This window comes from Perissodus microlepis, chromosome 1 (genome assembly GCF_051167445.1).
Source record: "Perissodus microlepis isolate ML-2025 ecotype Zambia chromosome 1, ASM5116744v1, whole genome shotgun sequence".
Lineage (NCBI taxonomy): Eukaryota > Metazoa > Chordata > Actinopteri > Cichliformes > Cichlidae > Perissodus > Perissodus microlepis.
Window position 1 is genome coordinate 31427223 of NC_140461.1, and position 16029 is coordinate 31443251.

Below are 16029 nucleotides of genomic sequence, written 5' to 3' on the forward strand. Positions count from 1 at the left end.
GGAGCACACACGTACTGTTGCTGTCAAAATGTCCTTCACTAATCTCAGTATTTTCAGAGCGGTCAGCAATGATTATATTTCAGAGATTTTTTTAATGACTCAACACACGTCCTCTTTTATTGGAGGAATACAGTGAGGTCCCAATTTATTTTGGTGTCCTGGTGACTCCAAATTAAAGCCATAATGTTAAAAAAAATACAAATTTTAAACATTCACTGACAAGACCAAGGAGTCCTGCAACAGATGGCACTACCCCCACAGAGCCCCGCTCTCAACATGGAGTCAGTTTGAGATTACATGAAGAGGCAAACACAACTGACATGCCCAACACTACACAGGAACCGTGGAAAGTTGCTCGTAACAACCTGCCTGACAACCACCTTCTGAAGCAGCTCACACAAAATACTCATTTGGATTAAGGGAGTAACCGAAGCTGCCGGTGACATTATTTCTGAGAGCACCTGTGCTATGGTTTTGGCGCATACATTTACTGCTCAGTGCTATATTTCACCGTGATTTATAGGTGGTCACCAAGAGTGGTGCTACTTGCTGCTGGTGCTGAGGAAATTTTAATCAAACCGGAGCTAAGGAGGGGCTTAATTCTAAACCACGTCAAGGTCAGACTGTCAGTTCTCTTTCCACTGAAAGTGATACAAAACATTTGTAGAATACTTGTTTTTTTTGTTGAAAATGAAAGATATTTACTAATTGCATAGTTACAATAAGCAGATTTACTACATTTAATGACAAATTTGACCAATTGCGCAGCGATATGAGCTGATATGAGCTATGCAAGCACTTGTACTGAATGTCAAAGGAACACTGGAAACACACTATTGGAATAAAAACTGCAAGAAAAATGACTGGGATGTCCCCATCTGTACTGATGTAAAAAGATTACAGGACACATGGAACGAGGAAAAGATCAAATTGTTTTACAACTATCCTTTATCCTAAGTATCCTTTGGATACTTAGCCAAGTCTTAATACATTTCATAACAAATGAAAGAGACTTTGTGTTATAATTGAGGATACAAGACACAAAGAAAAGCAACATGAGAGGCTTTTCTCTTTCCTTTCCTTTGAATGTGAAGGACAAAATGCTCTTGTCGCAAACAATGAGGTTCACCAATAATGCATTAGTGCGAGGCAACAAGGGAACATGATGCTCTCCCAGCTTTGTTCAACCCTGGAAAACCGTGTTGGTGAAAAGTAGTGTTGTCGTAAAAAAAAAAAAGTGGTGGGAGGGGTGGGGAGGGGTTGGAGAGGCAACTCCAAGCGACACACTAAACAGGCAATCTTGTCATCCCTACAAGATTCCCTTCTCAGTTTAGTAGTGTTTGACTTGGCGCCAGTTACTGGGGTTTCATTTTTGCCAATTAAGCCAATCTAGTGTATTCCAGCAACTACAATCTGAGCCTTTTGCCAAAGCATTAATGAACTAGATATTGATTTAATTCTTACACCCCCTTATTGTATCATGAATCACTGTCTGCTCCTTGTGAGTTGTAACATGAAAACCCAGGCACGCATGAACTAAGTAACGCTCAGCTATTTTCATCAAGTACATCTGAGCCAAAAGAACTGGCAGGAGATAAAATGTATATTAATATGTGGGGAATTAGATAAATAAGGGAAAGTTTGAAAGACGGAGCCGGAAAGACGAGGGTGTATTAGACATGAGAGAGATAGAGACTCATCATGACAGTCATCACTTCAGCTATTATCCCTAATTCTCCAAGGCAATATCTCAGTAAGGCGGAGTAAATTTGAGGCTGATAAGCAGACAATGAGATTAGCCCGCACTTTGAGGCAAAGCCCTTCCAAGGGCTTGCTTTCACCTCCACTAGGTCTAAACTTGATACATCAAATGGCAGAATACTCCAAAGGCTCGCTTTGGTCTACTTTGGCTTCTGCTGTCTAGCTGTGTTTTGAAGCATGGATCCAGGTACAAACTTGTGCGTGGGACTTGAGTCTGTCTTCTCTGACCTCTGTGATTTTCAGTCTAATTAGCACTATGAGCCAAACCACAAGATTTTTTTGGGCTGCATCACTTTGGCATGAGACTGAAATATCCTGGCAACTATCAGGATGAATAGCCATTAATAATCTCCAGTGGTTCAATCATAATAAACTCAGACTTTTCCTTTAGGACCAACATATGTGATTGTTTGGCTTTTTGTACAATGTGTTGACATACAGATTGCAGTGTGATGAAAGATCCTAACACTGGGGAGAAAAATGACTGATAGCGAGGCAAAGTTCTTCACTGGTGCAATACTTCATGTAGTCATACTTCATGTATTCATAGATACCATGTAGTAATAGAAAAAGCTTCTGCTTCACTTCAGGCCAGAAATAGGAATGCACCAGTGTCATATAACCTCTGCCAGATTTCTTCAGCTACACTACTATGCCTTACTCCTTTTCAGAAACAACAGCTTTGCATGCACTTCATATTCTCACTATGTTCCAGACTCGTCTTAGCATCATTTACTGCCAAAAATATGGCCAAAATTTACAAGATTCTAAATATTTCCACACTTTTCCCCCCTCCCATGACTCTAGTTTTTCAAATTACAGCTGCTGTCTTCCACTAAGCCTTACCTTCAAACACATCCTAGAATAGTGTTTAATATTCAGAACATAGGTTTTAGGTTGACCTAACAGTTAACTCCTTAGGGCACATGTCAAATAAGCAAAAACATAGAGTCCCTGATTTAATTTTCAGCTGGTGTCCTGATGTGTTTCTCCTTATTTATTTATTTTTTTTGCTCAACCGTTTCCAATAAAGCTTCAAAAGATAAAGGAGTGATCTTAAAAAGATATAATTTAATGAATTCTTTATAGATTAGCACTAGCAATTTAAACAGATTACAACACTACATCACCTCAATCACATTAACAAATGAGTTGTTCTCTTTCTGAATACTGTATTATATTTTATTATGTGATGATTTTCCATCTGGCTGCAAGATTATTTGCAAACTACTTGGCTGAAATGAATGAAACTTGGTGGAGGAAACAGCAGTGGGGTGGCCAGGTTTCCCGAGTTATGTTGGGTTGCACATCATATTTAAGCCCTAAAAAGGCTTTTATTTTAATTTTGATGAGTGTGTCTCATAGCGCAAGAAAATCAAAAATTCCCTCTCTGAAAATATTTGTCTACTTCAATACATGCAACCACACTCATGTGGGAGTTGTCCTGATCGCCAACACCCTCCACAAGGAGGTTAAGTCACAGAAAGTCATGGCTGAAAAGGTTGACTGTTCAGCGAGCGCTGCATCAAAGCATAGTAATGGAAAGTTGAATGTGGTGGGAAAACGTGCACAAACAAGAGGTGTGACCGCAGTCACAAAAGTCAATTCAAGAACCTGGGAGAGAGTCACGACGAGTGGACTGACGGTGGTTCAGTTCATTGAAAGTCACCACGCACTGGTATCTTCCAGAGACAAAAGTCTGATTGCTGTACCACTCCTAAACAAGAGACAACATCAGAAGTGGGTTAAATAGTTACAGAAAGGAAGTCCTCTTGTCAGATGAAAAGTAAATTTTGTGTCTCATTTGGAAATGAAGGGCCTAGGATTCTGTAGGAAGAGCGGAGAGGAACCGAATCCAAGGCGTCTCAAGTCCAGTGGGAGGTTTCCGCAGTCTGTGATGAGTTGGGGCGCGATGTCATCTGCTGGTGTTGGTGGTGGTTGTTCACTGTGTTTTCTCAAGTCCAAAGTCAACGCAGCACTTCATGCTTCCATTTGCTGATAAACTTCATGGAGATGCCTGATTCCCTTTTCCTGCAGGACTCTGCTGCTGCCCACGGGGCCGAAAATGTTTTGCTGACCATGTTATTATTGCGCTTGATTTGCCAGCCTAGTGGGCTTCAGTAGAGCCACAGCAGTGCCACAAGCTGATTGCCTCAATGCTGCATCTCACTGATGCAGTAACTCATGGTAAAGGAACCCCAACCAAGTATAAATGAGCATACTTTCTACAAGGTGGACATATCTGTTTTGTAAGTCCTTCTGTGGTTGATTTTAGGAAATATTCTAATAATTTCAGATAGAGGATTTTTGATTTTTAGTAGCCCTTATCATCAAAAGTAAAACTGAAATGAGAATGAAATATTTTAGTCCATTTGGAATGAGTATAGACTATTAGAAGGTTTACATTTTTTAATTTAATTTTTAAAAAGATCGACACTGAATATTGCATCAGCATCATAGAAACAGACTCTAGCACATGTTTTTACTTAACAAACAAGCTGGGAACATACGCTCTCTGGATTGGATTTAGTTTGGTCATCCTTAATAGCACCCATTAGAATTTGGTGCTAAATCTAATCACTTTCCTTAAAATTGCCAAAAACGTTGTAATTTTTAGAAGAGGGTGTGTCCTCTGAATACTCTTGCAGTTCATTACTATTTTAAATCTATTATCACATCTAATAACTGGTTTCAATTTCAGCAATAAAAAGGTAAAATAAAGTTACCTTTACTATGAGGCATAAACACACACATAAAATCACACTCCAACAGTCTCAAGGTTTTCCAGACAAATAACATGAAGTATTCATTCAGCAGTTTTCAAGTCTGTAGAGGCCCAGATATCTTGAACAAAACTGGCCCAAATGTAGCTGGATTTTCTTAGATGTATGGTTCTCTTTCAAATTTTAATGACTACGGTTGGTCTTAAAGTTACCTACTGTGTGCTGAAAGAGAGCTGGTTGAACAATAAAACGTTTTACGCTATGCTAACTGGTAGTGTAATAAAATACAGGGTATTAAAAATAACTGAATTTGACTAACTGGTTAATTTCATCATCTTGGGACTAGATGTGAAATAAACACACTAATGAGAACATCGCTGCAAATTCCCATAAACATCTCCAATGACTTCCAGAGTTCTGTGCTTTCTTGTAGGCTGCTGTGATGTGCCTTTACTTGATTTGTACAGTATTACATATACTTATGAAACATTTTTTAAAAATGAATAAATAAATAAAGCAGTAAAGTAGCTGAATAAAAGCCATAATTGCCTTTAGGGCATTATTTACGGTGATTATGTATTCTTCATGGGCAGGAGGTGGAATTCAGCTGCGTCTCATATCACAGAAAACAATGTTGACTTAAGCTTTACCTGTATATATGTAGATCGTTAGAAATCTGTAGCAGAATCTGTAAAGGTCATTATGTCATTTCGAGAAAGCGGCTCATTGCTGCTAGCAGGCAGAAACATGGTACCCGTAGCCCGAACATACTCTTTCTATCAGAGGCTCTCAATGGAGTTGATGGCTGGCTCCTGCTGCAGGCCACTGCAGACACATGGCACACAACACAGATGGTGAAATAAGGCACCGACAGCCACAGTCAAAACAATTACAACATTTGTGCCATAAGTTATGATTTTTTATTTTTTTATTTTTTGCAGGCCTCAACGCCGCCGTTCTACATAAGCCACAAGCAGCCGTAATAAGCAGGCAGTTAGTTCTACAGGCACACACGCAGATGCAGCGTCTTCATACATCACCACACTAATATTTGTTGATTTAGAAATGCAGACTCGTGAATGACACAGAGCAGGATTCGCTGAATAATCCCCTTTCTGGTGCACAAAGGCATAACTTAAGCTGCTACAGTGAATACTAAGTCTCTCTCCAGCCTGGCATGCGTTGGACTCTTTCACACCCGAGCAGTCCAACTCGCTCAGATCAGCCTTGTCTCTTGACTCGACACAAACACATGTTTTGTGGAGGTACTACTGGAAAGATACAGAGTGCAATCTATCAAAATGGAGCCGGCTGGAAGTCATTCTAATCTCCAGCCGCGACCCACTTACATATTTACGTCACACGGATATGTGCTTTAAATATACATATAGAAAAGCAAACAATCCTTCTGTATTATTTAAGATATAACACAAAGCCCTGGGGCGGACTGTGCTGTGTGTGTGTTTTTTTCACTTTACCCAGACAGGAGCTCAGCCATAAATGATCCCCATATCAAGCAGAGATATATGCGGACGGGCAAGGCGACGATATAAATTGATGAAACAACAAAACGTATTCCTCAAAAACACTGACTGACTCCATCAGTTGCCAGAAGCTTAAGTGTAATGGAGAAGATAGTCATTTGAAAATGAATCAGCAATTTTTTATTTTTATTTTCTTGCCGTTGTCAGGTTGAAAGCAAAAGGCTTTAAAAACAGGCATTAATCTGCCGCAGTAGCTTCAGCTTCAGAGTCTTGAAAATGTCTTGAAAATGTCATGCTGAAATCAGATTGAACTTTGTGGGGTTGACCCATAACCTGAGGATTTGGGGGAATTAATTAGGAATCCTAGTTTGGATGACTGGACATTTAACATCTAAAAGACTGGAGAAAAAAAAGAAGACATTTATTCCACACGTGCTTGTGTGTGTTTGCGTGTGTGCGACTGGTCCTTCAAATTACTCCGTGATTAACATCCCACCATGCTTAGTGCTGCGTGTAGCAACCATGGGCAGACCCAGTTGCTCATTATTTTGGTTCCTGTGGCTTAAAGAAAAAAAAAGTTTAATCAGTGGATAGATTGTGGAGTTTCTGTGATGTACATTAGTTGACTTAATGAAGTTTGAAAATTGGAAAATGCAAAGAGAAAACTGTGAAACAACACAAGCGCCTGAGCAAAACGGAGACATGCGTGCCTCCGCTGTGTCCACCGTTTCCAAAAGGAAGGAGAGAAAAAAAAAAAACACACAGGCGAGGCAACATGATTCAACCTGCTGCAAATGTTTGTTGGGGGAGTAAGGAGGCAGCTTAGCAAAACGATATTTAAGGAGGGAAGTGACGGTGAATCTGAATCACGTAAACTCCTTATTACAAACGAGCTCTTTTACACAGCAGGTTGGACGAGAACAAATGCATCGCTTTAACGAGGAGAGAAAAAAAAGATCTGAGGTGGTTAGATGAGTCACCGTTCACCCTGTTTTGAACCAGTGGTTGACTACATGCGTGGCATGCATGAAAAGAAATTTATTCACCCAAGTGCTTATTTCCTACAGCGAAGGCTTCTGTCAGGGCTGCTCTGGTGACTGGTCTTGGCATGCTTTACGTCCATTTGGTCCCTTAGTAGGCAGGTAAATGCCAGAACTGACAATGCTTGTCGGGGTGATCATATTTCTCGTGCTTTGGGTGTTTCTGGCCTCATAACCGAGGAATACACAAGGTGATAAACCCAAATCTGCAGGACAACCTAAGACCCCGCCCCCCCATTCATTGTTTTCGAGCACTGAAACCAAACACAGCACTACAGCTTTTCCAATAAAAATGATGGTGACCATCTTTAAGGTTCATATGAACTTCTGGTGGGAAATACTCACAACTCTCCAGCTGAGCTTCAGGTTTCCTTTTTTTTCACTAAGAGCTCACTGTTACTCCTCACGTGGCCCAATGCCCTATTGAGACACTTACTCATGTGTGGCCTTAATTTTAGCACTTACAGCACACTCCAATAACAGGGTATCTCCAGATTTCACAAACAGAACTACACACGGAGGCACTTGAATTTTAAAGCTGTAAAACAACTGTTGCAAATCACTTAGAAAGGAGTATATATATATTTAATGGACAGAGGGCAAACTGTATACTCTACAATAACCCAGATTTCAAAATAGTTGGGAACGCTGTTTGAAGAGCAGATGGGAAGAGAAAGGAGGGATTTGGAAATCATTTGAACCCCATTTGACTGGCAATAGTAAAACATTGACATGTGAAATATTGAAACTGAGAAATATTAAAAATGGCAGGAGAGATTTCAAATTGCAGCTTTTAAAAAAATGCTGTCGATGAATGTGGTGTTGCTTCATCTACAACGCCAAGTTAAAACTGCAATTTACAAAGAAAAAAAACTTGTACTGTATGAACAAATACCATCACAATCAAGTTGTGATGGCATGGTTAATGTGCACATCTGGGAATGCATTTTAGCGGTGAATGATACATACAGGTGTTAGAGCAACATATGCCTTCTAGGACAGTTCTTGCTTAATTCAGCAATACAATGTCAAACCCCATTCTTCAAATGTAATAGTTGCACAGCTCTGTATTCCAGGTGCTAAACAGGGCTAACTTCATTCCCGTGGCTCACTGAAAACAACTAACAAATTATGAAATGGAAAAAATACAACAAAGAAAGAAACACTTTGCTTTCAAAACTATAGTAACTGTTAGAAAATGGGTGACAGAAAAAAATAATTAACATTCACCTGACCCACGTTTCTTGCAACGAGGTAGTTGCATTGTAATGATTTCAAGACATGACATGTTGTCTTTATGCTAAGTATAGGTGTTCCTTTTCGCTTATACTTCAACACCGAGTAAACTTTCTGGTAAGCAGGTTTGTATAAACTACATGCTGGGAAGTACACTTGCAACAACCTGACTCTTTAGCAACCTACTGATCATAAAGAACAACTGCACCAGTGCTTACCAGAAAAGCCTATTTAAGTGTCTACTCATGAAAAATGTTACATCAAACAACAGCACATATGAGATATCGTATAATGGGAAGGCTCTGCCTATATGTGCATGCAAATTTGTGTTAACCAACCCTGAATCACAGACTCATTCACACTCAGCCCGTGTCCTTCATTTTACAGGCATGCTGTAAAATCGCCAGAAGTGAATGTGGAAGAGTGTAGTTGAGAGGGAACCGGTTCAGGTTTAAGTGGACTGCTTTTAGCTGATGCCTGCACCAACAATGCCAGCTCCATGTGCCTATTTCAACCAACACACATGTATTTTCAGCATCAGGGCATTTTCAGCACCTCCCACTGATGGACAGCTCCTATTCAATTTGCTTTCTCTTTGAAGACTGCATTACTAAAGCTACTTAAACCCCACAACTCCTTCAAGATTTGACAGCTTAGATTTTAAAATGCTGCCCTATACTTTCTCTGACCTGCTCAGGCTGTGTTAGGGGGAGAATCAAAACCTATTTTCTGCTCGAGCTGTATCACTCACGAGTTGCTTGGTTTGAGATACACTGGGTCACCAGTATAAGCATAGGGAAAAGAACAAAAAACATACACGAGCATATTCTATACAATAAAGCATGACTCAAACCTCCAACTCAAAGCGCCCTTCCACTGGACCAGCCAGCCCACCTGGCCAATCCGGCGCCCTTTTTGCTGCAAACGTGTATGCTGAGAATACCTGAACTGAATTTGAATTACCATATGACGTCGGCCTTTTTCTAGCTTTAATGTCCTATTGGCAACAGAGACTACACAGACTCACGGTGTCTACCGAGCGCTCAAACACACGATTTGGTGCATCAGTTACCCCCACATCTCCTCAACCCCCTTTCCTATCTATCTTTATCCCTCTCTCTATATAGCCCATATGTCTCACACACACAGACACACACACAAATCCAGAACGCACACAATCGCTCACACCCGAAAGAGAATGCGACAGCTACCGTAACCCATAGAGAAAGAAAGAAAAGAAGGACGTATGAAAGAATATTTAAAAAGTAGCTTTCCTTACATTGAAGTCTGCCAGCAAACCAAATTGCGGGTTAAATGGCGATGGGAGATTAGTCTACATGGGGATGCACAGCACCACATCACACCAAACGGGCTGTATTGGAGTGAATTCAGTGAAATACTTACGCATTTTCTCGAATAAAAGAAATTGAGGTTGATCGAATGAAAAAGCAGCAGGGCCCTGGTCCCCGTTTTCAAGATTTGCAGTACGACCGAGGCACAAATCTCCATGTGAAAGGGATTAGAGGCTGCTGCAGTCCGCGTCTTTTCTCGATCACAAGTCAAAATGTTCGCCAGCGAAAAATGCCAAACATTCAGAAAGAGTTGCGTGGATCTGCGGTGCGGCCACCATTCCCTCGGATGCAACGAGCGCCAATGAGAGAGCGGGGGAAAACGCTCAAGAGGACCAGCAGTAGCCCCCCTGGACTTGAAGGTATTCCTCTGGACTTGAGAGGAGGAAATCCTGCAGAGTTTTAGATGGTCAAGTCCGAATAGGCCCCCTCTTCCTCTCCAGACGAATCACAGTCCAAAACTGACTCCCACCGGTGGTTTCCTCTTTGAAAATCGCCAAACCAAATTCGACCAAAAGAGAGAGAGAGAGGGGGGGGGGGGGGAGAGAAAGGGGGAAAAAAGCACAAAAAAAAGAGAGAGAGAGAAAAAAAGAAAAAAAGTGGACTGATTCTTACAGATATGCCTGTTTGGCTGTGAATTTTTTATTAAAGATGAACAAAACCAGTGGAAACACCTGACAGTTAACAATTACCCATTTAAAGCGTTGCTGATAAGGTCAGCGCAGAACGAACCGGGTGCAGAACCGTCCTACAAAAAAAAAAAAAGAAAAAAGAAAACCTGAGGACGCCTATTGGATAAAATTAAGGATATCCGTCCCACTGCAACCATCACACGCGTCGCATCAGGACAAATGGGTTGTCATAGGCTCCTCTAAGAGCATATGGCATACAGTATTCTCTATTAAGTCAAATGGGAAGATTCTACAGGGTGCTATTTCCTCCTCCCCACATACACACACACAGCAACCCGGCGCATTGATTACATAAGCGCAGCTATTAGTAATAATTCCGCTTGTCAGGGAGCATGTGTCCGATCCGGGTGGTGAGACAGCACCAGCATCCTCCGTGTGTTGCAAATAAAGCGCCTTTTTTTTTCTTGCCCACCGTCTCCTAATGGTCCCCCCGCTCGCTGCAGTCCATGACTGGAATAGCGAGCACGTTGAGATCACGGTCTCCAGGCACAGATCTGGCTCGCGCGCGTGCGTGTGAGCGAATCACGTGTGTGCGTGTAGCTAGGCTACTAAGTGTATGCAGGTGCGGGCACGTGTGGGCGAGAGCGTGTTCCCGAAAATTGCCTAGGGACCACTTTAACTTTGACCACTTTGCCTGCGCGTCCATCTGCCCATTTAAATCACACAGCGGTCGTTAATTATCAGGGATCAATAGCATTAAAGCAAGCCCAGGTCTAATGTCTCCGTGTACGTGTGTGTGTTTGTGTGTTTGTGTGTCTCTGCGTGTGTGTGCGCGTCGGTACGCGCGCACGTGTGATTCAGTTGTTGATGAGGTAGCCTATGGTTGCCACCTACAGGCGTTATGCTCTATTCAGTCATCCAAAACGGTCTGCATCCACAAATAAACCCACATTTAACCGTTCAACATGTGCACATCCTACCAGCTTTCTTCCACATAAAAAGTGCAGAAAGAATCTGAATTGACCACCATGTTAAAGTCAGTACACACACACACACACACACACACACACACATATATATATATATCTTTTCATCATTCCCATCAATGTCATCTTCTTACTGATTTACTGAGTCCTAACTGCCAATAGTCATAAGATGAAATATAGGCTGGGATAGTAGGCGAGGAGCTTTAGTGACTTTCAGGCCTACAGATAGACAGAAGTGAGTGTGGTTTCATTTGATCTGAGATGAACCGCCTGTCTCATTAGATGACATAATGAACCACAAGTCAGCTATGTGACAGAGCGGCTCCTGGTCACTGAAGCCAGGCTGTTTTATGAGATTGAGAAAGACAGGGAGAGAGAGAGAGGGGGGGAGAAAGAACAAAGATGAATATAAATTAGTCATAATGGTATTGTATTACATGTTGTTTTGATCACACAACAAATCGAATGAGAGCTGTGGGAGAATCTATGTTTAAAGTAAATAGTGACAGCTTATCTACAGAGAGGTGGTGGTGGTGGTTGTGGGGGAAAAACATGGATGCATTTTTAAAGAAACACAAAACAGTGACACTTTCATAAAGCATAACTGAACGGCTTGATGGGTATGAAAATGAGGTGAATTGTGTGCTACGGTCTTCACTGTCAACACATCAAAAGAGTAACTAAAAGGGATTTTGGACTGGTATTTTAGGCATTGCTCTCAACTGCTATTATACAAGTCACAGTTGCACTCTATGAGTTCAGCTTCCTTATTGATAAATACTCAGTTCTTTATTGATTAATCAAACCACTTGTCCAGTTCAAACCTGAACATAATGATTTAGATTCTTGAAAATATTTTTTAAAAATCCAGTCAGAGCAGGTGAACTGCTTGCATTTCTGCAATATCGTCATTAAGGTTCTGTGATGGTGTGTTAGCGCTTGTGAAGAAAAATAAACTGTTAGATGAACCAAGAAATTAGACACATTAAAAGTTTGAGCTGATAATGGCGCTATAATCAGATTGGGGTATTGGACATTTCTGCACCAGAGTATATGGCGATCCATCCAACAACTGCTGATGCAGTCCATCCTGCACTGTAACACTGCGTGCTGCTAAAGGAAAAGACAGTGAATCACCAAAGTCAGATCAATCTATCATCTTTGGAACCTCAATATCTGTAAAATATTCATGACAGTCCATTAAATGTTAAGATGTTTCAGTCTAAATGTTGGACTAACCAGCATAACAAGCAATATTGCCATTCTTTGAGCTTCACCAGTAAGACTTATGTTTGCCTATCCCCTTGATCTCAAGGTGATAGCACATAGCACCACATATTTGATTTGGCAAATTTTTAACTACATGCCCTTCCTGAAGGAACCCTAAAGGGATTTGTGTTTTCTCTTAGGATTGAGCCTGGGAACCTGCACTTTTAAGCCAAATTTGTAAACCACTACACTATAAAATATTACACTAGTAGGATATTAATCTATTAATCCAGTAAATATTTAACCAGTTCTGCCCAAGGGAATATATCTTTTGTACAAATGTTGTTCTCTCTGGTTTTTGTTTTTTTTTTGTTTTTTTTTTACTTCTACAGTCTATGCCAGTGATAACCGAGTCATTTCATAACACTGGATCATAGTACCCAGCACCTTATTCATACATCTTGTTGGATCCATGATTTTTTAACCTTTGGAATCTTGTAATTTAGCTAACTTCTCATGTACTAGTTGTGTTAGCTAAATCATGCTACATCTTTTATCTTTTATGTAACTGATAAGGGCTGGAAACAGTTATCTAGCAGCCATCAGTATACACGGTAACCATGAATGAATGTGTCAGACATAATTAGCCACAGTAAGTCTTAATTTAGAAAACAATATAAAATTACTGGTTCCATATGTGCTATTTTTGAATCTGTTAACATCTATCTGACTTTAGTCGGTGAACCAGAAACATTTTCAGCACTCTCATAAAACATTTTAGTTTCCACATCTGTGAAAGTCAGAACTTGCCTCATCATGCATAACTAAAACGGTAGCTTGTTAGAACACATGCCAATATCACTTTGATTAAACATAATCCTGTTCTGAGGAGCTAAATTAGCGGGACTCTTACCTTAGTTCATTTTCATAGCCTCATGTAAAGTCAGATCCAGGTGCACAAAACTGGACCTTTTAGTTTCCCATTACATATACTGAGCCACAATTGCGACTTACTTTAGTATAATTCTCCTACACAGCACTGCAGTAATGCCAAACTGGCAACAATCATAAAACTCAGAGACTTTTCAGTCTTCTAACTAAAGATGGATTCAGAAATATTTTTCTGTTATCAGCATTTTGTTCACGCTTTGATGAAATATGAATTTTAATTCCTTGCGCTCTCTTGAGCAGAAAAAATTAAAAATAAAGGTGGAGGGAACTGGGGTGGGGAGGTGGGGTGCACAACCTTTGTTGCTAAAAAGAAAACCTCAGCAGATCTGTACAATCAAATCAATGTCAACCACATGCTGCCTTAACTATGTACTCCCTCATTAGAATGTTTTTCATACAAGGACAATATAAATATACTGTATGTCTCATTTAAATCTGAACAACAGCAATACTTAGTGTCAGTGCCAAAAACTTTCAGCCCACAAATGGCTTCTGGGTGGTAAATCAACATACTGCGTTAGAAGCCTATTTGACAGTTTGACAGCTTCTCTTACTTCTATTTTCCATGCAAAAGGCATGGTTGGAGACTTCTGAGACCAGGTGTATATGCCTTTATATTTTTCTGAAGGATTTAAAGAAATGTGAATCTGTCATCCTTCTTTTAGCCTTTTTTCAGACAAACTAATCAGCCTAAAACAGCTGGGATACTATATGTCAGTACACGTAATTTGAGCGTTCTATAATCTGTAGCTTTCAAAATGTAACATATTCATTCCAAAAGGGCTCTTACTTACACAATATCACAATAGGTATCATTTTTCTGGCATTTGAAACAGTATTAATGTAAAGTACAACCCTGTCTCTCATATAAATATAACTTCTTTGCAGCTAATTATCTAATTATTTCTATCCAAATAATTATCAAACTTTCCATAATTATGTATTGGACACTTTGATAATTGCAGCCATATGAAAAACAAAGTCTTTATGCAACTCTCTGCAGTTCTATGAAAAACACACCATAGCTGCTCCCATAAGAGTTAAGAGGGTAAGTACAACCGAGTGCTGCTAATCAAATGCTCTTGATTAAGTGATCATCAGCTAGTGTGATCGCCACTAAAAAAGCAGAAGTTTTGGCAGTTTTCTGGTCTGGAGCATTCGGGTATATGTTAATACAGTGCCATAATCAAAGGAGCTTGCAAAGAAAAGCGTCTGGACTTCTTTAAGTTTACTTGAAGACGTTTCACCTCTCATCCGAGAAGCTTCTTCAGTTCTAAGGTCAAATGGTGGAGAGTCCCAGATATAAACCTAGTGGGAGTATCCCCCCACAGAGGGACAAAAGGACCCCCTGATGATCTTCTAATCGCCTGAGCCAAGGTGTGAAACTGGGTGTGGGTCCCAATCAGCCAGAGTTTCGGGTGTGTTCATTGTGAAACCTGGCCCCACCTTATCATGCGAATTCCTGAGGTCAGATGGCCCAGGATGTGAGTGGGCGTTAAGGCGTCTGGGAAGGGATCTCAAAACTGGATTATAGATGGCAGAGAGTTGGTGTCGTAAACCCCCGCCTCTGTTCAAAGATGGTCGCTCACAGTGGACATAGATGGCTTCTTTCACTCCTCTTTCAAACCATCTGTCCTCTCTGTCCAAAATGTGAACATTGGCATCCTCGAAAGAGTGTCCTTTATCCTTAAGATGCAGATGGACTGCTGAGTCTTGTCCTGTGGAGGTGGCTCTTCTGTGTTGTGCCATGCGCTTGTGAAGTGGCTGTTTGGTCTCTCCAATGTAGAGGTCTGGGCATTCCTCGCTGCACTGTACAGCATACACCACATTGTTAAGTCTGTGTTTTGGCGTTTTGTCTTTCGGGTGAACCAGTTTTTGTCTGAGCGTGTTGCTGGGTCTGAAATGCACCGGGATGTCATGCTTGGAGAAAACTCTCCTAAGTTTTTCTGATACACCGGCTACATAGGGGATGACAATGTTGTTGCGTCTGTCCTTCTTATCCTCCCTCGTTGGTGTCTGGTCTTCTTTTCTGTGCCTCTTTGCTGACTTTAAGAACGCCCATTTAGGATAGCCGCACGTTTTGAGTGCTTCCTTTACATGTGTGTGTTCCTTCTTTTTTCCTTCAGGCTTAGAGGGAACATGTTCTGCCCGGTGGTGTAGGGTCCTAATTACTCCAAGTTTGTGTTCCAAAGGGTGATGGGAGTCAAAGAGGAGGTACTGGTCCGTGTGTGTGGGCTTCCGGTAAACTTCGATGTTGAGTTTGCCGTTCTCTTCAATGTGCACAGCGCAGTCCAGGAAAGGCAAACAGTTGTCCTTTGTGTCTTCCCTGGTGAACTTGATGTTTTTATCCACAGCGTTAATGTGCGCAGTGAAGGATTCCACTTCTTGTGTCTTGATTTTGACCCAGGTGTCGTCCACATATCTGTACCAGTGGCTGGGTACTCTTCCTTTGAAAGAGCCAAGAGCCTTCCTTTCCACTTCCTCCATGTAAAGGTTGGCTACAATAGGTGACACGGGGGAGCCCATGGCACAGCCATGTTTTTGTCTGTAAAAGCCTTCGTTGTATTTGAAATATGTAGTGGTGAGGCAGAGGTCTAACAGTGTGCAAATCTGATCGGGTGTGAAGTTGGTCCTGTCCTCCAAGGAGCTGTCTTCTTG

The 16029-nt window shown here is 41.1% G+C and overlaps 1 protein-coding gene across 2 annotated transcripts in view; it reads right to left on the reverse strand.

Annotated features, from left to right (window-relative positions):
- lrrc4cb (leucine rich repeat containing 4C, genome duplicate b) overlaps positions 1–10830 on the reverse strand; it is a 45426-nt gene extending 34596 nt beyond the window's left edge. Inside the window, exons 1-2 of one of the 2 annotated variants that reach the window (XM_084950585.1) lie at positions 10286–10830; positions 9649–10077 (exon numbers count right to left, since the gene is read on the reverse strand). The gene's annotated coding sequence lies outside the window, so the exon portion shown is untranslated. Of the gene's footprint in view, positions 1–9648 lie in introns of both variants that reach the window. The other variant, XM_084950503.1, reaches the window with a different exon arrangement.
- Between the last annotated feature and the right edge of the window lie 5199 nt (positions 10831–16029).